This window comes from Thunnus thynnus, chromosome 23 (genome assembly GCF_963924715.1).
Source record: "Thunnus thynnus chromosome 23, fThuThy2.1, whole genome shotgun sequence".
Taxonomy (NCBI): domain Eukaryota; kingdom Metazoa; phylum Chordata; class Actinopteri; order Scombriformes; family Scombridae; genus Thunnus; species Thunnus thynnus.
Window position 1 is genome coordinate 4201337 of NC_089539.1, and position 20783 is coordinate 4222119.

Genomic DNA, 20783 nt, shown 5'->3' on the forward strand with positions numbered 1-20783 from the left:
GGCCAGCTGTTCATGGCTTCCCTCAGTGGCTCTCACTCCATCATCACAGCCATGTTGCCATTGTTGTCTCCAAACCCCAGCAGAGATGGAGGGGGGGGTTGATGACATGATGTGACTTTGTAAATCCATAGTTCCTCTTTCTGTGCAACAAGAAGAGGCCCTTTGTTATACATACACATCCTCATGTCTTAAATTAGACACACAGTCGTGACGTTTGACACCAGTGCAGGCTGCTACTTCCATAAATACCATACAGTGCAGTGTGAAGGCATGTTATGAGAAAGTAACTGCCCAGTGCATGATATTAGTGTGTGTGTGTGTTCTGTTGTTGTTCTGCTGTTGTAAGTTGTTCAGTCTACTGCTGACCCACAAATGTGTTCTCAGTATAATTGTAGTCTCTCTTTTTCTTGAGTTTTGTTATTAGCAGTAAATAGTTCCAAACTGTCAGGATTAATAACCCAAGTATCAGAATAAGTGTATGTTTGTTTGTATGTGTGTGTTGGCTTAAACTCTTTGATTTTGGCACACTGGTTTTGGAAGAAGATACCTTTTCAGTTCAGGTACATTCAACATTTTAGTCTGTAGAAGACCTCAAAAAGTCAACCGACCACAGCTAGCTTGATGTATCTCAGGTTGCTTTCACACCTGTAATGAGGAAAAGAATCATACATTGTTTCCTTAGTTATATGAACAGTTTCGGTGATCTCATCCTGCATCATCAGTGCTGCATGGACCCTCAGGGGTCAAATGAAATTCTCAACACAGACAGCAGGTCATGCTGCACACTAATGAAACCTATATCTTTATTTAGGCCATATACCATAATATGTGTGGTTGCTACATTTTTACACACCTTTTCATGAAGAACTGCTAATATAGACAGCAGACCTAGGGGAAATTCCCCCCAATCACATACTGACATACTTGCACACAAGTTATCGGAGTGGTAAATTTATAGATGGTGACAGTTTCTATGATCAGCATATGGATGTAACATCACTTTTCTTTTGAATTCATGCTAAAATTTCATATGTACTATCACACAGTCCTGTAGTTGGTGTGCTCTGCTTTCACACAAAAAAAGTTGCTCCAGAGTTCCACTGACAGCTTTTTATTTCACCAGCCTAGACAGACAAACACACCAGAGTTCATGTTACCTGACCCAAAGAGGTTAGGTGTGAAAGCACGTTTAAAAGTCAGGGTGTTACATGATAAAGCTTCATTTTCAAGTCAAATACATATCCAGGCCGTCGAAACTGATAGTGTGCAACGCTGAGGGCGGTGAGGAAAATAAGTGTACTACTCTCTAAAATCTATTAACACAACTCCTCTTGCAGGCCTTTAAAACATCTATGACAATTTCACACTGTTATGACTGTCCTTCTATGCTCTTAAAAAGAGTTGTGCACTCACTAATGTGTCCATGCATGACCTCAAATGTTGACTGATGGATTGCTGCTCAAATTGGCATTGAGTTTGCGTGTCTTTTTACTTTCTCTGGTCAGGTTTAGTATCTGACAGGTTTTGTATGGATTTGGTTTCAAAGCAGAGGTTGATTTTGAAACTAGTCATCTCAGGTTCTTCCAAAATTTAAGTGGCTGTTTGTTAATTCTTAATGAATATCTAACAAATGATCTCTAACCCAGAGTGTAGTGTTTTATTTAAGCTGTGGTGGGCTTTGAAACAGAACTCTTCACTTGTCTCTGTGGCTTGATCGGCATCATCTCTTTTCAGTGATCTGGTATCGCAACCTGTCTGGATGGGATTGACAGATTTCAACATAGACACACAGGACATCCTGTCATTATCGATTTTCTCTCAGAGAGGAATGGCTCGGGAATGTTCCGCTCCTTCTCGGTTATCGATTGTTAGAAAGCAGAGAGAGCTGGCAATGGGATTCATGGGTTACTGAACAAACGCTGCTTAGCTTTAATGGAAACTGACACTTAAAGAAGAGATGTGTGAAGCTTCCAGTATGTATTCATGCTGCAGGGCTCTGTGCTGCACTGGATGTTGTTGTATTTGATCAGATTTTTCCTCTGGTTCACCTCTGGGTATGAAGAGGTAAAGAAGCCAGAGGGGGAGAAAGACAGATAAATCATTTGTGTGTCTGAAAGTGAGGAGAGAAGAGTTTGATTCCAAGAGAAGACCATTTGGAAAAAGTGACACATGACGCAATGATCAGTGGCATAAAATCAATACCATCTTCTTTAACTGTTCTTTCTTCTGTTCATCTGTAAAAAAGTTGTGTATTGTTCAAACCCACAGAATTCAGAAATTCTGTGATGGGTTTAAGAAATACCACTGATAAGCAGACATGTTCTGCCATGTTGGTGTATTAAAAAGACTTTATTTTGTTTTGATGCTCTCTTTTGGTTATTTGGGTTAATTGCTGTATTTTATGCTGCTGGCTATGTAGTTTGCTAGTGAATTCCACCGTTAGCGCTGGAATTTTTACAGTGTACAAGAATTTAAGCATATTTAAGTGCATCAGTGACTATGTTGTTGTTTGTGTTTTCTATTATGCACATCAAGAAGTCACCAAAGTCAAAAGGATTCATCCTTTGGGGACAATGAATATCTAAAGGCGGTGGCAATTTGGACTTAAGTGTTGAATGAACCATCCAGTGGACTGAACGCCCTTTGTTGTTTTTCTATATGCACACATTTTGTTTTTTTAGCTTGTTATTTTCTCATTGAATCTGTGGCTGGATCTACATCGTAACTTGAACTTACCTTGGCTCACACCTGTTTATTATCTGGTTTACTGTTCAAAGCATGCAGTCAAATCTACAGCAGTGTCATGTGTTTCTATTTCACTGTGGTCAGCATTCCTCTTGGCTCCCACTGTCCCTACATTCTTCTGCATCTGGTCCAATCCTTGCAGTTACCTTAATTATTCATTTCTCACACTGTACTTTGTGTTAACACATACTGGTTACATTGAACTATTCCTGTAAGGTAGACAATGGTAACAATCAACATGCTACTGTTCACTCTGAGCATGTTTTGAGCAGGCAGCTAAGACTGATGGTATAACTAAACCAAGGAACTTCCCAGCAGTTTGAATGCTCATTCAGCTGTTCTTCCATTCTCAAAGGGAGGTTTTGGGTTTCATTCAACCTGAGTCATAGTTTTATTAATGATTCTACCAAAGCTGCTGAGATCTGTGAATATTGCTAAAAAGAAGTTTGAAGGGGATAAGAAACACGATCATTTGGACAGTTTGGAAACAAACCTCTGATTAGCCAAATATATTTGTTAGATAAAATGAAGATGAATAGTAAAATTATTAATAACTGTCTGCTGTAAACATCCATCACAGTTTAGTGACTGAAAATCTTGGTTTAACTTTGACCTACTTTACTTACTGTAGTTGTCTACACACCAAATTTTCCTCTTTTCCTGTGCAATGAGGATTACCAACATTTCAGAGGCACTAAATTACATTTCCACCTCAAAAATAACAATGTCACCGCATTTCCAAATCTGAATTACAGTAACTTGGCGAAATGATGGCCATAACTATGACATTGAACAATTAAGACAAAACATCCCTGCAGTGTATTTACTATTGTTCTCAACCACTTAAAAGCAGCAAACTAAAGGAATAAAAGTTGAATGAAATCACTCTCACACCATAATTCTCCTTTAAAGGAAGCATCTCTATATAAAGCAAGGAGTCTCTGTCTGTCCCATCTACTTCACACTTGGTGGGTGTATCGTGGGGGATACAAGGGAGTGCATTTTGAAAATTTGGTGCAATTTGGACACGTGACACATTTAATATTAATAAACTTGGAATACACAAGCGAATAGTGAGCCGCTCCGCTCTGCAGCTGCGGGGCGGGGCTTCTGGGCTGTCTGCACTTCATGATCAGAGCTGTACAACTCTGCCACGAGAGATACGAGGGGACGACATCTGACTTCCTTTGATAACGTTAAAAGTTAAGTTAAGAGAGAGAGAGAGAGGGGGAGAGAGCTGAGAGCACGGGTGAGCGACAGAGAGACAGGCTGGAAAATTTTCTCTGAGAGAGAAAGCCAATGAATGACAGAAATACATTATTTTCTGACTGTTTCACAGCAGTTACGCTCTGAGGCACAAATAAAAAACCATTAAACACTCAACAGGTGATTTACTGTGGGTGCAATTTGGACACGTTTAACATTAATACACTTTGAATAAACAAGCAAACGTTGAGCCGTTCAGCTCAGAGCGGGACTTCTGGGCTCTTACTTGCTGAGTGGGAAAAAGGCACGTGGCCCGCTGAGTTAAACTGCCCGAGAGTGAAGAACAAGCTCCCCCAGAAGAAAAAAACAGAGGCGGAGGCAGTAAGAAGAGCCAATAGGAGCGCAGACACGTTTGATTGGTAGCAAAATCAACCATTAGAAGGCCGTAAACTGCTTCTACAGTTCAGTTTAGTCTCACTGGTGAAGTTTCTGTCTGGATTCAAACCATTTCATTTGTTAAATGCATTTGTCAATTGAAACATATATATGTGGTTCTTGAGAAATGATAAGCAATCACTCTGTCCGGAACAGACACATTTTGAACGGGCACTGCACCAGTCAATACGGATGTTGAAATGTACCAAAATGAAGGTTCAAGTGGTCAACGTGCAATGTACTTAATTTATGTTGGTTTCCTTTATGCATGCTGGGAGTATTTTTATTTGAAATGTGGAGCTTTTATCCCTTCAGTTTAGTTGTTTTAGGCAGTCAAAATCTGATGCTGTGAGTCACATCAGAACATGATCCAAAGCAAACCACAGAAAATTACTCCCCAGTCTGCAGTTTGGACTGATGCTCATATTCAGCTGGTTCTTCATTTGCACCAATCCATCATACTTTCCAGTGACAGCTTACCAAAAACTCTACAACTTGAGCTTAAATAATATGAACACCAATGTCAAACTTTCCTCCACACCAGCTTTTGCTCTTTGGTGAATACAAATGATAACACACTCACAGATGAGATTCTCCAAGAGATATCGAGATATTGAACTGTTGCCAATAATTTGTGAAAGAGAACTCTTCATGTGCACGCAGACTGTTTACACTCTTGCCAGCAGACCTTGACGTACATCCCTCACTCACAGTCAAGTCATCCACACATTCAAACAAAACACCCACTCGCCCACAGCACAATCAGATATCAGCAGCGCTATTTGGAATTGCCAGATATTTGGCTTCAGATGAAAAGATTTTGCTGAATCATAGTGGCGGTGTGTTGGATAGACAGGAGATTCCAGGAATGCATCGGCTCTTACTGTAACATGCTGCTCGTTTTGGGAAGCTGGCGTGGCACGGAGCCAAGACAGAAACAGAGAGGAAGTTGAAGATTTACAAGTTGGCCTGTGGTTTGTGCTTTAGCTGACTAACTGTGTGTGTGTGTGTGTGTGTGTGTGTGTGTGTGTGTGTGTGTGTGTGTGTGTGTAGCCAAAATGCATTCATCACATGGCTGCTGTGTGTCTGCCCGGCAGCAAGGCTAGAGTGTTTGAGTTACATGATGAGGTGCTTTTGGCACCACGTCGCCAGTAAAGGTTGCTCTTTGTAATTTAAGTGTGTGTGTGTGTGTGTGTGTGTGTGTGTGTAGGTGACAGAGAGAGAGAAAGAGAGAGAGAGAAAGAGAGTGTTTTCCGACTCACTGTTTTATAGGCTTTAGGAGAAGTGTGTCACACTCAAAAACAACTGCAGTGTAATCCAGAAAGGTCTCAGGGGTGTTTTAAGTATGTGTATGTGTATGTGGTCTGTCATAGGCTACTTTTGGGGACAAATTTCAGACTCAGGACCAGTTAATTGGGGATGGCTTGTCCAACTGGGGACAAAAGCTGTGTCCCCAGTTGATCAGTGGTTAAGGGTAGGGTTAGGTTAAGGTTAAGGTAAGGGTAAGGGTCAGGGTAACTCTCCAGGAAATGAATGTGAGCCTCTGTAATGTCCCAAGAGGATGTGTGTGTGTGTGTGTGTGTGTGTGTGTGTGCATGCTGCTAAGAGGTTGAGGGGATGAGTAGGTGCGTTTATTGGCAAAGAAAATATCTCTCTTTACTGTAAGTGGGTGATGAGTCAAGATTATGTCACGACCTGTTTCCCCCACCCCCCCTCTCTCTCTCTCTCTTCCTGGCAGCATGTGCCCCATTGAGAAGGAGGTGAAAAGCTTTCCCTGCCCCCCCCCTCTCCCACCCCCCCGACTCACTCTCCTTAAGGCCTGTTTTCCAGTTAACTTTAGATCCACGAGCAGCAGCATGCGGCTATTTTTACCCCTGCTTCAAATTGGCCTGTTAAGATTGTTTATCTGTGTCCAGGGAGGAAGGCCTCTTGGCCAGACCGGCCGCCCGCCACAGCGCTGGGAGTGGACTGGAGTTGTGATCCATTCCCGGAACTGAGCCCAAACAAAGCCAGATGTTTGAAATTCTCAAGAAGGAGAGGTTTTATTTTGTCTTCGCTCTTTTCTGGGTGGTAAATAGGGTGAGGAGAAATATGTCAGCCTTGTTTGTGTTCGACAAACGCAGGAACTCTTGAGGCGAATCTATGATGAGGGCGTTCTGCTTCAGAGGAATATTCATGGCCTGTGGGCACTGCAGCGCTTATTCAAAGGATAATATCAGTGTTTGTCTCAACTCTTTTAATTTGTGCCAATCATGTAGGTCGCCTGTCTTTCATCCTTTCTTGCTGCAGGTGTCTGCACACTATGAAAGAGAAATCAGTTCTTTCTTCCTTCATTCAGGAGAAGCATTTTTGCTGATGTTCATGTTTTTGTTTTCAATCAACTGGATGATTCATTCAACACTTAAGTCCAGATTGCCATCAACTTTGGTTTAGATATTCGTTGTCCCTAGAGGATGAATCCTTTTGACGTGGGTGACTTCTTGATGTTACATGCCATACCAACATCAGCTCAAAGACTCCTCTCGACCAACGCTTTGGTCCATGAAAACATAACATATATTTGAAATTTAATGGCTGGATCTCCATGAATTTTGCTGTTGATATGCATGGTCCCCAGAGCATGTATTCTAACAGTTCTCCAGACCTTTACTCTAGGTTGCATCAGTCTGAAATTTCCACTTGCACACAAGAAATTACATAATCTAATTGGCTGCTGGCCATGACGTTTTCTGAGCACATTAATGCTCTAAAAGGGATGAATCCTTTGGATTTTAATGACTCAATGGCGTTTCTTCTGGCGCCACCCTGAGGACAAACTTTAGATTTTTAGCCCCACTACCAACAAGGCTCCAAGAATGGCAAAATTCGACCTTAGTAGAGTTATGGACTCATTATTTGTCATATTATGAGTCCCAGATAAAATCCACATACATCAGTTACTGACTTGTCATACTTGGTAGTTGTAAATATTGCAGCTTGAAGAGATGGAAGCATTTAGCCCTTTTCAACATCTGGCTAGAATGTGTCCGATTTCAATCAGTCTCTTTTGCTTCTTGTTGCTAACTTTGCTTCTTTGATATCAGATACATATGTGATCCTCACAAGATAAACGGAGTACACGAGCCAGAATGTGATAGCTGCATCCAGTGGACATTGGAAGTTAAGGCCACTAGTGAGTCTTTGTTCACACAATTAAAAACAGCTTCCACATGGAGAGACAATCTAGCACAGTAAACCAGAAGCCTTCATTCAACTTAGTCAAAGGTGGCGTTTCATCCATACTCCTCTGCTAAGTGTTTTCATGTCAGTGCTTACTTTAGACTCTACTTCCTGTCAATCAGCTGACATCCACAGAAAGAAGCGGGCGTCTTTGTTTTCCATGGCAGCAGTTAATTATAAGCTACTGTAGGTTTGAAACCATGAAATATGAGTTAGGAAAAAATCTGCTTATGACATGAAATGTAGAGTAGACAAAGACCGTACACTGTAAAATACACTATTCTGCTTAAGTGTCTGTGCAGTATCTTTGTCAGCTGTGTGTCAGCTGTATTGAGTGTGTGTGTGTGGCACTGACTTAAAGAACCGTTATGTTTCTTATCTGAGAACGATGCTCTCCGCAGCCACCATCAGCCACGCTTCAATTAGCATAACTCTGTACTCTGGGGCTCATGCCCGCCTCCCTGTGGGCTTTCACTCTGCACGACCTCCGCCTGAACCACACCACTGACGCACATTAACACACACAGGGCCCTGAGGCTATACACACTACTACAGCATGAGCCGCTTTATGGTAATGTCATTGATGAGAGAAACAGCGGTGGTCTGTCTCAGAGACGTTTATCCATAAATCCAGACGTTGGTGAACAGTAATAAAAGGCCCCTTAGCCAAACGCAAGACAAATTGTATCCAGAGACAAGTCAGTTCATCTCCTGAAAGGGTTTGCAGTGTTTTAGTCTTTGGAGGAATGATGCATTATGGTACTAGGTTTCAATGCTATAATTTGGACTAGATTGAGGAGGCCATTGAAACAAGGGGTCAAAACTTCAAAACCAGACATGATGCCATAGATAGCTCTGGTTTGATTTTGATAGGACTTACAAGGATGATGCATCCCATTTCAATATAACCATACCAGCTGTATGAAATTTGCCTAATGGTGGCACTAAAGTCAAATGTGATAAGAAATGTGAGGCAAAATTGGGTTATATTATATTGGGTTGAATGCAAATAACACCACTGGCAGCTATATTGTGGCGATCTATTTCCACAAAGGCCTTTCATAAATTGTTGGCATTACTTTGTCCAACTCAGCTACAATGTTACTGATACAGGAATTTGAAATAGGATAACAATTTGAGTTTGTAAAGTTTAATCACACACACACATGCTTACATGGCCAGAGGCACACATTCACACGTCCGTTTCAAACACCTGTGTGCTTTGGCTGGTTTCCCGATGATGAATGATTGGGTTTGTGCCAACTTTCACTCCCCATTCCCAGGAAGTGTAAAAATGATCATTGTTGACTGCAGTATATTACTGTTCTTTAAGGACTTGCTGGCAGATTGCATGATTGGTTTCAACGAGAATAACAGTTAAGCAGTGACTGCTCTGTGATTCACCGTCTGTAAAAACACACGTTTATCAAGCATCCTCTCTTTCCCGCGTCTGTGTCAAGCTGCTCCAATTTTCCTGGAACAGATATATGTGAACAATAAGATGCCTCACAGAGAGGGAGATTTCTTGACGGGAAGGGAGGATCAGTATCAGGTCAGTGGCCCTGAGGTGCCGGATCTGTCTGACAGGCTGCCTGCTGGAAGCGCAGTCCACTGGGAGAATTTAGAGGAGTCACAAAGCACAGGGTGATTAATGGTTTTTAATACTGCAGATGCAACCAAGTCTTTCTATCCTCTTACAGGAACAAGTGAAGGGTTTCATTACACTGCGCTGCAATACATACCTCCTTTGGGAAATAGATGTTAAGTAACCTATATATATATATATATAGAAAACATAGCTGCCAAACTAGACCTCTAGTGCATGAGGACTAGTTACATATTTCTCTCATTTCACTTTCTCCAAAATGGTGACATGTGATTATAGGTCCCACTGTCTCTATAATCCCCCCCCCCCCCCCAAAATAAAATTATCATTCTTAACTTACTCCAAAAACCTCCCCAGGTGGATTTCCATGAGACAAAAGGTAATCAAACTGTTGTTTGTGGTTTCAGATGTCTTGTGTAGTGATCTGTAACATGAAAAAATGAGAGAGAAAGAAAAAAAGAGAATCTGATGCTAACTGTGTTTTTGTTGTATATCACAGTGTATGATCATGCCTGGTAGAATTTTCTAATATTCTAATATTTTTCCTTTGGTAAGCACCATAAGCTTGACACCTTAAAAGAAATCCCATACCGTAGTTATATACCTATACCTGTTGTTCCATTTAGAGCAGTTTTCTTTCCACAAAATTTAAAGCGGTCTTAATAGATTTTTTGGCCACTTGGGGGCAGCAGAACAATGTCTAAACATGACATTTCCAAATTATTACCTTATTAAATTGATATGGCTATGTTAGGAAATTGCTGCTTGTATACATATCGAGCAGACACATTAGTAACATTAGCATTCATTTGGAGTTTGGAGAAATCCAATATTCACTCTCCTTTTAGCTCTGTTTCAATCTTCACAACTTCACAAATATCTGTCTCTTTAGCAGATTAATGTTCACTTTGACCAGCTAGGTGCTAACTTTGTTTGTAGTTTGGTGCTGGGCAGGTTGTGTACAATGTGTTAACCAGAGTTTTGGCGATGAAAAAAGCTGCCTGCTGCAGCTCGAAACAAAGCTGATGAGAGCGCTGAGCCATAAAACCAAAACAATGAGCTGAAAGATGCTAAAATGCTCCACAGAGATGAAGGGAACTGCAGAATCTGGTGATACATTTTTGTGGGTTTGATACTATGTGTGACACCTTTCACATTACATATAGTCATCTGACTTATTGTGAATATAAAAATATTGATTAGTGCTGCTTTAAAGGCAGCAATGCTAACAATAACAGCTAAATGCTAAACAACAATATGGACAACATAATAGCAACATAATGTTGTAATGCGACAAATATTGCAAGCGCAAAACTGATACAGGAGTTTGAAATAAGAAAACAAGTTGAATTAGTGTATTTAGACCTTTTTGATAATACTCTTAAAAGGACAAGGACGTTTATAACTGCTTTGAATGCTCAGATGTCATGTTTATCTTATAAATATGACATCTACATAAAGCAAAGTTTATGTGATTCAGGCAATACAGAGTTGTGTGCATCCCCACATCTTTGCTTTTCAGTGAAACTCTTTGTGCTTGGACACAACAAAACATCCATTTTTTATTAGCGACTCACCCACACACGCTCTCTCGCATGCAGATTCCTCGCTCTCCATTTCTCACCTAAAGGTGTGTGATGATGCAGCTTGTGGCAGGTGGTTCAGACAGTGGTGCAGAAGTGTGAATAATACTTCTCGCTAAATGACGTGGACATCCTGCGCATCTCTTCGATTAATGTTCCTGTCCCTCCTACACTCACCTCTCCATCCATCCATCAGCTCACTTATCCATCCCTTCCCTCAGGTTGCACAGTGCATTGAAATCTGTAGTTTCACATGATGATTCACAAAAGACAAATCTTTGACCCAAAAAATGGACTTGTTATGAAAGACGGCCAATTATCAGCACAGTGGAGTATTGCACCATGACTCAGCAAAACAGGAACCAAGGGACAAAAAAATAAATCTTATATAAACTTGCAATCGACATTATTTAACGTCATTTTTATCCCTCTCCTTCCAGGCAGTGAGGCAACATGGATGTACGTACGAACGAATCGACCGGAGGGGGGGATGACATCACCGTCACCCGTGGGAGCCAGGGCCTGCCATTCATGACAGCGGTGTGTGTGTGTGTCTGTCTCTGTGTGTCACTTCCTGGGAGAGAATAGAACAGGAAGCTGGGGTGAGAGCCGACAACAAGCCCTCGCCTCACCTCCACAAGGAAGCCTTTCTCCCCAGGGAGAGAAAGAGAGGGATGTGTGTCTGTGTATGTGTGTGTGTGTGTGTGTGTGTGTGTCCTTCGCTCACTCCTGCATTCATACTGCAGAGTGCTGGTTCTGGGTTTGCGTAAGCCTACTGTGTGCATTTACTTTTAGATCAAGTCTGACCTTTTTAAAAAAAAAAAAAAAAAAAATTGAGCAAATTGAGGTCACTTTTTCTAGCCAGTTGCGTGCAGACTCTGGAGAGGGGAAAATGTCTACCTCAGCCACCATGGCATTGCCAGGGTTTATTTTTCCTTACGCACCAGAGCAGCACTTAACAGTGTGACATCACGCCCTCTCTTTGACCTCAAATACATTGACCTCCACAACACAGGTCCAATGGGACTCTGACATTGATGGGAAGTGAAACTTAATGTAGAGAAAAATGGAGAATGTAACAGAAAATATCCGGCTATGAGGAAAGCAAGTTAGAAAATGATTATTGTGATTGCCTACATTCCAATGTAGTTCTTAGTATCCTAGTAAGCTGCTTGTTTTTAACACTCTACCTTTTGCAAACTATTTGCTGTTCCGTGTCCAGGCATCCTCCATCGTGCATGCTGCATGCCACCGTCTTAAGCATCATGTTTAAAAGCTTCTCTTATGCCTCCAGTTGCTCTTTTTCTTCTTCTTTGCTCGTATCAAATATTCAAAGCAGGTGTTGTTGCACCATAAAAGACTAAGATGTCAATCTGTTGTCAATCCAGCAAGCCTTTTATTAGTATCACCTATGTGTTATTTCAACTCATGTGTTCCCGTCATTTGTCCATCTTAACTTTAGATTCACTCCTCTTCCTGCTGTGTTGCATCATTTATTTCCTGCTAACTGGCTCTGAGTTGATACTGAATGTCTGCCAAGTGACCCTACCCGTTAACCTTTCTAAACTGAGGGCGAAGAGAGATGACATGTTCCTATGAGAGAATCAAGGGAGAGTCATATCACCATAGTAACTATTTCACAGTAGCAAGGGCGCTTCCAGATGTTATGCTGCCCTCTTGTGTCCATAAGCAGAATTACAGGAGTCTGTCTACTTAAACCACATGTGACAGCATGGCAAAATATTGTGTCATGAATTTAAGGGCGTCTCATTGTGAGGCTGTATCACATGATTAATTAAATGTTCTCCTCCTCCTTCTCCCCTCCGCTGCCCCCACCCTCCTAAACCCACAGTAGAAGCCCCAAATAAAAGATTTTCCAACCTCTGACACCAACGTTGTAACAGGTCATCTGACACCCATCTTTCAAACACCTGTGTGGGCCACTAGGACAATGTGGTATTTACTGTAGCCTCGTTGTCATGACAACCTGACTGGTTACATAAGTGCTGGGCACCGGTTCCCACAACCGGTGGCGTACAGAGGTCTTTGTGCTGTGACACGAGATACCACACACTCACTGTCACTGTTTGTACATTCCTCCAGCTGGATGTGCTGCTCTCCTCATATGTCACAGAGGTGTGAAGACAGCAGAGCCAAATAGCCACTTAATATTTTTTTTCTTTAAGCAAGTGGAGACAATTTGGGTGGCACATATTCACCTTCAGATCAAAATCACAATGCTTTCTTGATTCTACTGGACAAATCTGACTCATCAAAGATATCACTGAAAATTTGCTATGACAAGCGAAGTAATCTCACTTATTTTCGTTGGTTTAGCAATCGACTGTTCACTAAACTAAACCCCTTCTCCAAACAGGCATTGTCCAATCATAGGTTAACAACTGTAACTAGGCATGGCAGGCATGAGATTCTAGGACTTTGGAGGGTTTAGCCCATGGATTAATTATAAGAACTGGATACCGGACTCAAAGATGACGCCTGTTCAAACAGATGAGAATTGTGTGGCACATGAGCCAAAAAAGTTTCCAGCTTCCAGGTTTGCTATGTGCAAGTTAGCATATTATTAACATACTTCATTCACTCGTTGGGTTACAGGTGACATTTAAGAAAAAAGCCCAGTTCACATCTAGCACATCCACGTATATGAAAAACATATCCACTTATAAGAGAAAATGTATGTTTTAAAAATATGCTTCAAGCAGCCAAACAGGGTTATGTTAAAATGAAATAACAATATGATCCTAAATTCTTCATCATAGTTGTAATACTAACTAGCTCTACACCACAATACAAGATCAAGATCAATCACTGCTTTTTAATTTCCGCATCCTCTACGTGGAAATACAGACTGGTGTTGACCTTTTGTTTGGGATCTGTTAGCTTTAGCCTCAGTCTTTTAGCATGATATCATGCATGTAGCTATCATGTATGTAGTCATCAAGTTCATTTTTTTTTCTCATTTTAATATGAGTCAGCTGGAAACATTAAAAATTCAGCCTGAGAAGCATTGTCAACCAACTCTTGGAGCTACAATTAGCTCAATCAGCCTGCTAGCTACAGTTAATAAAATCTGACAGCAACAGTTGTCATTTCAGCTGACTAGAAATTAGCTTCTTTTGCCTACTTGTGTGTGAAATCAAGGCCAATTGTTTCATAAAATTACTATTCATTTTGTATGGTAAATTGGCCATGCTGTAAACTGCATGTGCTTTGCGAGAACAGCTTGACAGGCATAGCAACAATAACTTGACGAACAGTCGATTCGCATTCAGAGCGAATTTAAAATGGTCATTTCACTGTACATAAGCAGAAATGGATGTGTTCATATAAGGAAATAAGGAAAAGGTGTGTCACTGTCGCATGTACACGTGTCACATGTGTTGTGTCACATAGCTATACCTGCTAGACAGGTACAGTCAGGTGCATTCAATGCTGCTGTGAAGAGAATGAGCCTGGGGGATGGTAGATGACCTATCGTTGGAGTTTAGGGGTGTGTACAGTGAAGTCATGTACACTAATGCATGCATACACACACATTCATTGACAAGGGCTTTCTGCTCTGTTGTCATGTGATTCTTCCTCTGCAGGATCAATGGCAGCCAGGATAAATCTGTGAGTACCCAAACATGGTTTAGAACAAAGTAAGTACACATCATTCTATACTGTATGTTTGTGATGTCTAAAATAAGACCATGCTTCAGTATGCAGCTGACAGCATCCAGTATGAGGTTACTGTCATGTGCTGTCAGCCTTGTTTCTTGTGATGTCTGTTCTGTTTGAATTCCTCTCTGCTGCTGGAGGCGAATTTTCACGTGTCTGCCGTTCATGTCGCTGAGCTGCCATGACAACCACATTTAAGACAGACCTCCGCTTAATGAAAAGCGCTGTCATGTTTCTCCTCCTCTGACGGCATGCCTCATCCACTGACAGAGTGACACATGTGAACAGTGAGACACTGAAAAAAGAGTATGACTGAATTAACTTGACTGCCAGTGATGTTGTGTATGTTTTTTATGTATGACTGAGTGGCTCCTCAAGGTGTTCTTGATGTTGTGATTGTATTACGGTCATTATTGTGATGTGCTTTTGACAAATAACAGGCCTTATTATTTATATGATCTGGCTATTATTATGGTTGTTAGTAATAGCAGTAATAGTAATTATAGTAACGTTATTTTTCAGTGTTATTTCAAGAGTTTAAGTTAATTCTTGACCTTGGAGATAACAGTTTACAGGGCTGGATTAACATGCTAGGGGGGCCCAGGGCAGAAATGAGCTGTGGTCCCCTATTGAGCCTCCTATGTTGCCCCCAAACTCAATGAGCATTTCTACACTGGAATATTACCCTGCCCTGGGTGAGTTCTTTTTAAACACAATTTCATTTAACAGAATGCACCATGTAACCCTATATTACCCAAAATATTAAAAGTATTAATACTAGATTTTGACACAGGACCCATCCACAAGACTAGACCTAAAAATCCAGGAGCTACCTTAGCTATTATTTTTTTTTCAAATGTAATTTGCAAAATATTTATTTACTGCATATATGTTTGTTCACTTACTAGTTTACTTTATGTAGTTGTTTACTTATGTTTCAAACTCTTTATTAAGAGGTTAAATGGGTTCTCTTGCTAGGTTTTTTTTTCTTAATTGATAAAAAAAAGAATATATGAACCACCTTCACAATCACTCCTTTTTATAATGCACAAGTCCGAGGCACAAACATAGTAAAAATTTGTTTTTTCCCCTCACTGTTCTGTTCAGATACAATTGTGTTTGTCAAGGCTTTACTTCAAGGCTGAGTAAAGATTCAACTGCATTTCCTCCTGAAAACCCCCTCCCACCCTGATTTTGCAACTTGTTATGTAGATAGTAAAACGACATAAAACATATTGATAAAAATAAAAAATAAAAAAGCGACTATTGCTCCATGCCGTCGGTTCATCTCACCGCTGCAGCTGTGGTCCAAATCCAAAACATCTTCCCCCAGAAGCTGGTTTCACGTGGTGGTTTAGATTTGTGTTCCCGTTGTCTAGCACCATTTGAAATCAGTGTTCTTGGGGACAGGAGGACAGCTCTGGCAGTGAGGGAGCCTCAGGAGGACGAGCACAGGACAGCCCCTGCTTCCTCCTTCTCTTTCTCCACTAAAAGATAACTGATTTCCTCTGGTGCTTAGAGTCCACTGCAGCCTTCTAGCACCATTTGAAATCGGTTATAAAACCGTGGATCGATGCATCTGTGAGTCATCAGCAAAACAGAGGACATACAGATGAAGAAAGTTACTACAGGCTCCTTGTTTTTTGACCCAAGCTGGAAAAGAAAGCTTTCTGAATTTGATGACACTAATGGATGTTGTTGTTAACTTCCACTATTCATGAATAAAAGCTTGATCTCAGCTCTAATAAATCTAATTGACTTGTTGTTTGTGTGTGAAAACTTAAAGTTTACCATTTACGTTAATTATAGGCCATAGTACAGTTGGTTGATGTTGCTGCAGTTCCTACTGACCACCACTAGAGGTTGATAAAAGTCACAGAATACTGAAGGCCCCTTTAAGGTGATAGAGTTGTTCCAAGTGATGTACAGGTTACAGTACTTCAGATTTTACATAATATTATTTAGACAGTGTTTGTTTTAGTTAGTTAGTTTGTTTTTCCTGCAACTTTTCTGACTCACAGATAAAACAAGATGATGGAGTTGCAGCTGAGATCCTGTCCAGCAGACACAGAGCAGGATCTGAAACTGAGACCAAAGCATCACATGGAGAAATGAAAGTGTGCGATGAACTGTAAGCGCTGAATATTTAGTGTCCAAATGAGCTCTGAAGTGTGAAACATGATGTTCTAGAAAACAGTCTCGCTGACTGATCTTATCGCCCACCCTGAGCTTTCAATACAGCCCCTAGCTCCAACAACAACAAGACAGAAATACTCACTTTGAAATGCAACAGGCCAGACAGAAATGTGTTTGGAACATGATCACAGAAGACTTTTCATGAGAACAAACTCCCGAGGGATGAGACTGCAGTCCAGAGGAGGACTCCAGCTATCTGTTTATGTGTCACTGTCTGTTCTCTATGGCGATAATCTTAAAGAGGGCAGTCTTTACTGTGACTATGGATACAATTATACAATCAACAACACATAAGTGCCCATAGTCACTGGGAATTAGAATCTGTAGGGTATTATGGTTTTAATACAATAAATAGTCAGGCATGTATGCTGAGTGAAAGTTTTAGCTATAATAACATAAAAGTAAAAATGCAAGAAATAAGAAAAGATCATAACATGGACAAAGCTTAACATTGCCATTCTATCATAGATAGAGTGGACGGTCACAATGACCCAGACAGCAGCCTGCAACATAAGAGAGACAGACTCTGAACAACAACCCACATTAGCTTTCCTGCTAAAGTCTCCTTGTTAACTAACAATCAATCAAACAATCACAAGGGATTAGATCAGCTGCTCAGCTACAGCACATTAAATGTAAACATACTTGCAAAAGTCACTTCAGTCCTGTTAGATGCTTGTGTCATGGAAATTGTCTGAAAACACTAAACACACATGTGAAATAATACACAAAACACTGCGGGGTTGAAGATTAAAAAAATATTATTGTACAATAAGGAGACAGAATACACAAAGATTTGCATCAGTTCATCTCAGCCAGTAAAAAGCAACCCTGATCTTTTATAGTTGCAGAAGGAACAAAGAAATGATCTGCGATTGGTCAAATCATACAAACTTATGGATTACAGCCAATGGCAAACAGCCACAAGATACATTTACATGCACATGTATGTTAACTAAGAGCCACATCACCTAAAGATACAAATCAGGGAAGAGCACCAAGCCATATGTGGCCTTTGACCCCTTCATATGTCTTGTTTACTCCAAGACCCAGAGATTTACCTTCTTGGGGATGAAACAGGATGGAGAAGGCCAGTGGGCCTCTCAACAATAACAAAAGAACATGTCTGTCCAAAGGCACACACAGAGAGTCACAGAGAAAATGTAATGATCTCATTTCACATTTGTATATTAAAATGATAGGACAATACTTTTACATTCCTCCCTTTTATCATTTTAATAACATGAGCCATAAAACACATTAACTGTATATATGCATAAACTAGAGAAATGAAGAAGACATTCAGAAAGACTAATCAAGCAAATCAATTCAAACAATCAAAGAGTAATATGCTTACCATAATAATACATATATAGGCGGTACACTTAGCACCACTCAGAATATGTTGCATAACTATAAAATCAAAAGTACTCACACAATAATATGAGTGACATATCATAATACCAACCTTCAAACATTAGTATACACATTACATACTGATTAAGGCACTAGCATTTTAAAGTCGACAATCAATGCTAAGCAAATGAGGCAATAAAATGGAAGCACCTTAATGCATAGTTCAACTCAAAACATTCAATCATTGTTGCACACAGATATCATCACCAGAATTCTAAAAGAGTTCAGTCCAGGGTAGAATCACATCATGATGTCTTCAACCCATATATTTTACATGCAGTAGAGGCTCCGCTGTTACGTCTATCAGCAGGTCTCAACAAAGGGAGTCACATCCACGTGCTATACGACGCACATTTCCGAATTTGGACATGAACTACTGACACAAATGAAGTGCTCCCAAGGGAACACTTCATGAACACTTATTGTAACACTTTAATTTTCTAAAATTTCAGCTGCTGCTTTAACTTTTTTCATTTGTTGTTTTTTTTTTCATCTTGAATGATTGTCTCAGTACACAGTATCTCTTAACATCATTCAATCTGGCACCCTGCCATGCCACACAATGCCTGATGAAAATAGCTCTTATCTCTGGAGACAAGCCATCCACCAGGGTCTGTATAAACGGTCTTTCACACATAGAGTCAGCAGTGGTATCGGATGGTTGATCATGGTCGCTATGCGTATTAATAATCGTCAAATGTCTCTTCTGGTTTTTGCACCCATGCATTCGCAGTTGTCATGTTTATAACTGGTTTGAATTTAGTCTCTAATTCTTCACGCAGGGCAATCAGCTAGATTTGGTAAGGAGAGCCATTTGCAGTTTCCCATGGAGTAGATGAGTCCCAATTAGCTGGTTTAACTTCACCCCAAACAAGACTTAACTTGGTGACACAAACATACTACAATTCCGCTGAAGTAGGTTTGCACTGTACCACCATTTTCTTAAGGGCAGTTGCAAATGTTTTCCCATTATTCTTAGGGTCTGGAAGTTTTTCAATAATAGCCTGTAATTCTTTTATCTTCCAGGGTCTATAAACATGCTGAACACCCCAGTTCCATTGGAGCATTCTATCATTGGAGCAAGAAATGCACTTTCCAAAGAACCTCCAAATGCTCCTCCTTGTGCAGCTGCAGATGGAAAATCCACTGTTGGAGTTGACATCATGGGATGGTTGGCATGTGCTTTTTTCTGCATTGTTACTGGGCTCCATACAGGAGTGGAAGGATGTGGTGTCTCTTGAGGGCTCGATGTAGAAGTCTTCAAGGCTTGATGTAGTAGACGAGTATATGGTGGAGGTGAATGGTCAGTAGATAATGCTGCAGCAGCTCCTCTGCTATCTGGTGCTACCGATGCTCCTTCTGCAGCTCCACTTTCTGCCTGTAGTAGGTGATGTTGTTATTTTATTGTTTTCACCTGTCTTCCCTTCTTAACTTTGTACACCACCACTTATAGGAGAAACGCTATTTTTGCTTGTGTATATTTTAAAGGATTGTGTCATCTAAATGCATTGACAATAAACTTGAACAAGCTTGAATAAGAATATAATTACCACTAGCTTAACCTGTTATGAGTGTGTGGCCTTAATGAAGGATGAAACACAGGAAATGTCCAATTGGTCGACATTGGATGTGCAGTTCTACGGGGTGTCACATCGCCTGATTAATATCCTGAACAATTAATGATTTAACTGTCGTACCATCAGTTGAATTTCTGGCATGTGTGAAATTTTAGTCGACTGTCTGCATTTTGAGCTCCTCCTCAGATTTCCCACGTAGCTGCTGTCAAACGATCCATTATAAACTGTGGTGAGCTTTGTATTGTTATTGGAGTAATATTTTAGATGTTGCTGCTAAAAGTGTTGTCTTGACCAAGACTGCTGTGATCTAAAACTGAACTTGGCAGCAGAACACAGAGAATATATTGTCTGCATCTTCTACACATCTGTGGCTCCATATTTTTCTGTTTTTCTTCTTACCTTCCATTCATAGTAGCCAGAACTGCACAAAGAAATACTGCTTTTCTCTTTGTGTCAGCATTGTTGAGGACATAGTTGCCTTATTTGAATAAACTTTATTGCAACTGTCACTGAACAAACCTACCAGTGGTGCCATGCTTACATTGAGTGGGAGTTGAAGAAAACTGCTGTTTGAGAGCTTCACTGCAGCAGCTGTGGTAAAGAGTGCTGAGAGGGAGAGCTAAGCAGTTGCCTCTGCACCCACAGCAGCGGTGAAGGGAAGGGAGTTGGAACAAAGGCCAGCTGGCTTTTTATTGACCTGGCGACGTCATGAGTCATAGGTCACTGACCAATGGTGATTGGAGGACAGGGTCCATGGGCCGAGCTCAGGTGGAGGTGTGAAAACCTGAGGAATGCTGGGAAGTTGATTTCATTCATGGGTGAAGGCTCTACACTGCCATCTCTGGTACTTGGGTCAGCCTGCCTGCACTCCACTGTGACGCAACCCTGGGCAGCAAAGCAGGGAGCAGCAAGGTTATGTTAAGATGTCCACAATTAAAACACCAACAGATTGTTAAAATACATAAATGCAGGAAAATAGTGTCTTGAAGCAAGTTGGGCTGGTACAGCTGCTGCTTGAAATTACAGGAGGATTTTAAACTGCTATTCACTACCCTCAATTTACTCATTTTCACAAGCAAACAGACTCAGTATCCCACAAACCAATATGAACACCATGTA

At 40.8% G+C, this 20783-nt stretch overlaps 1 long non-coding RNA gene across 1 annotated transcript in view; it reads left to right on the forward strand.

Moving 5' to 3' along the window:
• LOC137175859 (uncharacterized) overlaps positions 1-16229 on the forward strand; it is a 68835-nt gene extending 52606 nt beyond the window's left edge. Inside the window, exon 3 of the long non-coding RNA XR_010925732.1 lies at positions 11235-16229. This is a non-coding gene — a long non-coding RNA (uncharacterized lncRNA). The remainder of the gene's footprint in view (positions 1-11234) is intronic.
• The last annotated feature ends 4554 nt before the right edge of the window (positions 16230-20783 follow it).